Genomic DNA, 7,856 nt, shown 5'->3' with positions numbered 1-7,856 from the left:
CAGTAGAAATCACACAGAAGAACTTCTGGATATTTCTGTATTTAATATATACATATCATGTGCATTTTTGGTGAAGTTGTATTGAATCCAAGTAACAATCGTACTCCAATTTTTAACCTAAAGCCACAAATGTTGGTAATGTGATTTTGCCACATGACATCACAAATTATTTGCAGATTCTTGATTGGACAATTTGTTTGATCTAACAAATTCAGTTATTTAACACTTCTACACAACATACATCTCCAACGTGTGTTGCAGGCAAAGAGGCAGCACAGTGATCATCTTTGCTGCTCTGGTTATTGGTTGTGATGTCTGTTCAACCCTAGACCTTAGTGATTGTGGGTCTGAAGACCTTTTTGTCTGCTGCTTAACTTATTTAATCAGCAGGCCAAGGGTTTACAACAACAACTATTTCACTGAGTCAACCAAGACTCACCCAAGACCTCACTTTACACGCCCCAGGCACACACACACACACATGCCACTTAGTAGTCATCTGGAACGCATTGCAGTTACTACGTTCTTGACATATTTTTTCTTGTGCTCCCCAGCCCAATGCTCCTGTTGTCATTGTATAAGTGATACACCACGCACTGAGCTCAAGATGAAAAAAACAATCATCACGCCGCAACATTAGCAGTGATAACAGTATTAGCAGTGGAAATATTACTGGGAGAGCAGCATGCCGCATCGCTGCACGTCTGGACCACTGCCATGGCCAGACATCTCCCCCTATGTGTCAGCAGAGTTAACGCTTCAGTCTGTAAACTATTAACCAGATGAACTTTAGTATTCCAGAGCCAGACTTTTGACGATCTGCAAAGAAGTCTGTTTTACTTTACAGCTTATTCCAGCCCTTTTAGATGATCAATGACAAATAAGAGTGTCCACAATGAAGAAAATTCTTTTAAAAATCTAGTTTAAAACACATGCCAAGTTTTTATGTACCCTTTGTATTTATGCTGGTGTCATATAGTTTTTTCAAGTAAAGTTTAAAATGTATTACTATAAAATGTCATGTTGTGTAATCATGAAGTAAAACTATTTTCCTTACACCTTGAATACATGTGAAATACATCTTAATATTTTAAAAAGTTAAAATAAAATAACTTTATTTTAAAATTTAAAATAATTTTATAATCTTTTTTTGTGTGTGTGTGTGTGTGTGTGTGTGTATATATATACACTGCCCTCCAAAAGTTTGGAAACGCCCTAGAAAAGTGGGGTTTTGGACAATATTGGCATGAATCCTTTTAAATTTGTGATAATTTTGCACTGATAAGGGACAACACAAACTACGAAAACAGTTATATAAACAGTTTATACATAGAAAAAAAATTACATTTTCGATTCATCAAACTATCCACTATTAGCAGCTATCTGACCTAAACTGGGTTCTAATTGGTTCATTGTATTCTAAGCTTAATTGGTAATCAGTTGTTGAAGCTAGTATCTTTTACAAACCTGGGCCAAATGGGCATATCTGTCTTTGACATGTATATATTCCCATTATTGCCATTGTTATGTAATCAAAATGAAAATTATTATTGCTGGTCTTCAATGATAATGTCAAGTTACTGTAATGTATTTGCACCAAAAAATTGGAGGGCGGTATATATATATATATATATATATATATATATATATATATATATATATATATATATATATATATATATATATATATATATATATATACATAATGTGGCGATTTTTTTAATCAATATGGAAATATGAAATTGAAAGTAAACATATGGTCAACTGATGTTTTATGAATCATTTTGTTAAAGAAGTTAATTTACTGAAGGCTACCTAGAAAGCTAGGTTACTACATTTATTAAATTAATTCACAATATGTGCACATTTATTATTAACGTGGGGGAGCAACGTGTCACGCAGGCACAATAGCTCTGTATGACAGATCTATCACTTTTATTTTGTTTTTCCTTTTATTATTTAAAATATTTACAAACTTGTCAACTATAGCCTATCATGAACTATAGGCTATAGGCGCTGAGATATTCGCCATTCATTTTAGCCAATAAAAAACAACTGCAGCTTTCAGACGTGTCATTCTTTTCATTTTTATAGTTCGCTTGAGGCAGTTACTATGGCATTTTTTAACAATTCATGTCGAGGGCACATCAATGTAATATATTAACGTGAAAGTGCATGTAATGTGCAGCACGAATCTCTCCACAAAACTGGAAAATATACTGTAGTGTCCTCATGGCTGTACTCTTGCTCAGATATTACATGTATGCACTCGGTTATGGAGTGTGGGCACCACCAACCAGCTGGAAACATAAATGTAACAAATAGATTTTTAGCCAGTCTAAAATTTAAATTAAAAAAAAAATCTATTTAAATGTCTGAAATCTAAAATAAACACTGAATAGTTGTGATATAAGAAGCGCTGAGCACGTCCATCTCTGGCACGTTTGAATGTAGCAGTGAATGTTCTGATCTTACCGGTGTTGGCGTAGCTTCAAAGGGTTCAAATCAATCGCCTTTCATATCTTGAATTTTATGGACATGCTATGTGCATTCTATAGGCTATATCATGCAGTGAGATGTTGCCCTGCATCATATTCATCATCAGTCGACTGTATGAAATGTCAGATGAAAAATATGTCAAACTACTCAAAGATTTCAAAGACTGTTTTTTTTTTTTTCTTCATCATTATGATATCAGGACAGTTGAAATACCTTGACACTGTTGATTTTATGCCTCCAAAAACAATAAACTGTACTTCATTTGTTGTATTTTATTCATTGGCTACTAAAAATATAGCTACAATTTTAAGTCTAATAGAGTTTACTATTTTTATTCATCATAATAATAATAATTGTATGCCAATATGTCACTTAAACTTTCATTTTAGACCAAAACAAAAGCTCTTCCCTCACAATATAAATAATATAGTAGATCTATATTGGTAAAATACGGAAGAGGATTAGTGTCACGGAAAAGAAGACTGGATACAAATGCAAGTTAATATCTCTTTAATAGAGCTTCACGCCAGGTAAGTAGACAACAAACACACAGCAGCAACACAGACAGCAGGAGAGGGGTAACACAGGGACTTCGATGGGCGATGAAGTGTCCGTGATGAGTGATGGTCCTGAATGATGAGTCCGTGTGTCCGTGTGAGTATCCGTGAATGAAATCCAGAACGAGTAATCCAACGAGACAGTAGTGATGGCCGATTTCGAAACACATGCTTCATGAAGCTCCGAAGCTTCATGAATCATTTGTTTCGAATCAGTGATTTGGAGCGTGTATCAAACTGCCAAAGTCACGTGATTTTAGTAAACGAGGCTTCATTACGTCATCACTGTTTCGAAACATTTCAAAACAGTTCGAAATTTCAGTGGTTCACCGGTAGAGGGCGATGATAAAATTCAACATTTGATTCAACTGCTTCAGTGTTTCACGAAGCCTCGCTCTGCCCATCACTACGAGACAGACAGGTAACAGGGAACAGCGACGAGAATCCAATCCAGGAACAAGAAACACGAGAAACAACGGGACAACACCAGGACTTCAACAAACGATCTGACAAACATGAGACGAAAGACAAGGCGTTATATAGGCAGGTGTAAGGATCCACAGCTGCCGCTGATCAGCAATCAGCGGCGACGCCCACACAGAACAATCAAGTGACACATCCCAAAACCTACACGCAGACAACAGTATGAGACAGCGGATTAATGAACCGTGACAATTAGGGCCAAGCAATAATAAAAAATAAAACCATCTTGAGAATAAAGTTGTTAAATTTCGAGAAAAAAATCGTTACATTTCGAGAAAACGTCGAGATAAAATGTAGAGAATAAACTCATTAAATTACGAGAAAAAACGTGTTAAATTTCGAGAAAAAAGTCGAGATAAAATGTTGAGAAAAAACTTGTTAAATTTCGAGAAAAAAGTCGAGATAAAATGTTGAGAAAAAACTTGTTAAATTTCGAGAAAAAAGTCGAGATAAAATGTTGAGAAAAAACTTGTTAAATTTCGAGAAAAAAGTCGAGATAAAATGTTGAGAATAAAGTCATTAAATTAACTAATTTATTATCGTAATTTAACGAGTTTGTTCTCATAATTTAATGACTTTTTTTCTTTTAATTTAATGTTTATTCTCATAATTTAATGAGTTTATTCTCAATATTTTATCTCGACTTTTTTCTCGAAGTTTAACGAGTTTGTTCTCGTAATTTAATGACTTTTTTTCTTGTAATTTAATGACTTTATTCTCAACATTTTATCTCGACTTTTTTCTTGTAATCTTTTTTCTCGAGTTTTTTCTCGTAATTTAATGAGTTTATATGGAAGAGGATTAGGGCCAAGCAATAATAAAAAAATAAAACCATCTCAAGATTAAAGTTGTTAAATTTCAAGAAAAAACTCGTTAAAGTTCGAGAAAAAGACGAGATAAAATGTTGAGAATAAACTTGTTAAATTATGGGAAAAAATTTGTTAAATTACGAGAACAAATTCATTAAATTACGATAAAAATGTCGTTAAATTTCGAGAAAAAAGTCTAGATAAAATGTTGAGAATAAAGTCATTAAATTAATGAATTTATTATCGTAATTTAACGAATTTGTTCTCATAATTTAACGACTTTTTTCTCATAATTTAATGTTTATTCTCGTAATTTAATGAGTTTATTCTCAACATTTTATCTCGACTTTTTTCTTGAAATTTAACAAGTTTTTTTCTCGTAATTTAATGAGTTTATATGGAAGAGGATTAGGGCCAAGCAATAATAAAAAAATAAAACCATCTTGAGATTAAAGTTGTTAAATTTCAAGAAAAAACTCGTTAAATTTCGAGAAAAAGACGATATAAAATGTTGAGAATAAACTCGTTAAATTATGAGAATAAATTCATTAAATTATGAGAAAAATGTTGTTAAATTTCGAGAAAAAGACTAAATAAAATGTTGAGAATAAACTCGTTAAATTACAAGAAAAACGTTGTTAAATTACGAGAATAAATTCATTAAATTATGAGAAAAATGTCGTTAAATTTCGAGAAAAAGTCGAGATAAAATGTTGAGAATAAAGTAAGGCGGGGCAATATATCGCATGCGATTGTCACGCGCATTTCGTCAGTAAAGCCGGTTCCCTGATTGCCGCTAAATCGCCATCACCTGCTTTCAAATGGAGTGGCATTTAATAGACAGAACCGTAGATCACTGACAAGCTACGCAATATCGCGTTCATTATCGCAGATGAATCGCCTTGAATGACAGGTGATGGCGATTTAGCGGTAATCAGAGAACCGGCTTTACTGACAAAATGCGCGTGACAATCACATTGCGATATTAAATTATGAGAAAAAAGTCGTTAAATTACGAGAACAAATTCATTAAATTACATTTTTCTCGTAATTTAATGACTTTAATCTCATAATTTAATGAGTTTATTCTCAACATTTTACATCGACTTTTTCTCGAAATTTAACATTTTTCTCATAATTTAACAACTTTAATCTCGAGATGGTTTTATTTTTTTATTATTGCTTGGCCCTAATCCTCTTCCGTAGTAAAATCACATGGGTGAAAGGAGGCAATTGAAAAAAAATCATACCTAAAATATAGTTAGTGAAGACTCTCACAGGAAGAAGCCAGACACTTTTGGTGAGATATATATATATATATATATATGTGCACTGGTCCACAGATAGAGTCCCATAAGACAGATAGAGAGGCACGGGAGAGGACAAATACACCACTTATCTACAAGTAATGTGTTGATACACACCACTTATCTGCAGGGATGTGTGGTTCAGATTAGGTTTTCCCAGAAGAGGAGATGAGGTTAAATATGTTTTATCAAGTGTTAAAATGAGCATGTGAATCTTTTATATATTAGACAAAACCCTTAAAGATGTATAAGTGTTAAAGAGTCTAACAAGTCAACAGAAACACTGGGATACGGCCTGTCAGCACATCTATAGATAGACTGTTCCTGTGATGTAATTGAAGAGTTTTTAACTTGGCTTTAAAGTGTGGATGTATTTAACATTATATTTATGAGTTAAATTATTTACATTGAAGTATAATATGCGATTAGTGGTGTTTACTACTGTTGCTCATACTTAAAATAAATTAAAAAAATGAACCTGAGCCATATTCATCTTGACTTTTTGTCTTGGCACACCTAGCAACACCTTAGCAACCACACAGGAAGGCAATTTAGAATATTTTGGCATCATAGCAAAACCCTAACATCTAAGCAGCATGTTTTTCTACTTAGGAAATATAGAAACATATCTGTACATGCGTATCTGTTTATGTGCTTGCACTAAACGTTCAGAGGGAAGGATATGAGTGTATAGCGAGAAGCACATGGTAAACACATTAGAAAATCTGGTTGTGTAAACGTGTTTTTAAGAGATTTTTTTAGAAGTCCTGGCCTAAATCTCAGTAAATGGGTGGTGTTTTAGTTGATTTCATTCTTGGCTTGTTTAATGTTGATACGGTAAGACTTTGAGGACTGGCGCTGTTGACCTGATGTTAGCACATTTTTCAGCTGTACTTGTTTTCTCACCCTCTCATTCCCCACACGCATTTTGACAGTTCACACAACACTTTCACATTTCTTGAGCTGGCATGTCTAAATTCACTCACATGTTATTAAATATTTGTAACATTTCCTCGGTTTTTGAGTGTGATTCTTCTTACTCTACTAAATATCTAAACTAAAATGGAAGGATTGATTGGAGGGTAATTTTATGGATAAACTGATACCAGCATCAGTAGAGTCAAATTTTACAAGACAATGTATATTTAAAAAAAGATAAACTACTATAACATATACACAAACTAACTGGACACCCAGACACAGGACAAAGTGACAATCTGAGCAAGAATGTGAACTGAACAATACACCTTCTCATTGTTTCCAATAAGAAAATATACAAAACCAGAGCACACAGTGATTTCTAGCTACATCTAGTGGCCACTGAGAAACATTGTGTAACATATATGTAGAACCACTGCAAAAAAGACTGTCTCCAGGCATTGGCTCTGTGTCTCTGTGCTGAATAATCTTGGCCATCCTCTTCTTCTGAATCGGTTGTACATTGAAATACTGTTTTACTTGTTTCTCCTGACCAACATGCCAAATTCTCAATCTCAATATACATACAGGTGCATCACTCAGATCTTAAGTATGTGTTGTCTGATAGACTCGGACCTCCTCATTGCTGTAAGAGCTCACAACTGAGGCCAAAGACAATATGTTTATCACTTACAGTGTTGGACAGTAAATAGCTACTAGTAATTAGTTACAATAATAATATTACTTTTTGCTGTAACCATTAGTGTAACTAATTACTAATAAGAATTCAGTAATAATATTACATTACCATCTATAAAACAGCTTGTTTCTTGGTTACTTTTGATGCCTCAAGCCCTACTGATTTGAAATCCAACAATTCAATAATTTCTAGATTTATTTTTTATAATTTTCAATACTCACATGGGCACATGAAGTCACCAGTGTAACAGGCAAGCTTTGAATGTATGGAAAAGCTTACATTCAGAATCAGTGGATGGGAATATTGCCATTAGATTGATTTTGTCGAGAGAAAAGATGATCTGAACACCGTTGTGTAAGTTGTGGCATTACTTTCGTCCGGCATTTTATATATATGCACTACCAGTCAAAAGTTTGGAAACATTACTATTTTTAATGTTTTTGAATTCTCTTAAGCTCATTTAAGGCTGCATTTATTTCATAATAAATACAGAAAAAACAATAATATTGTGAAATATTATTACAATTTAAAATTATGGTTTTCTATTTTAATATGCTTTAAAATATAATTTATTTCAATGATG

This window comes from Chanodichthys erythropterus, chromosome 8 (genome assembly GCF_024489055.1).
Source record: "Chanodichthys erythropterus isolate Z2021 chromosome 8, ASM2448905v1, whole genome shotgun sequence".
Lineage (NCBI taxonomy): Eukaryota > Metazoa > Chordata > Actinopteri > Cypriniformes > Xenocyprididae > Chanodichthys > Chanodichthys erythropterus.
Note: the sequence above shows the minus strand (reverse complement) of the source record.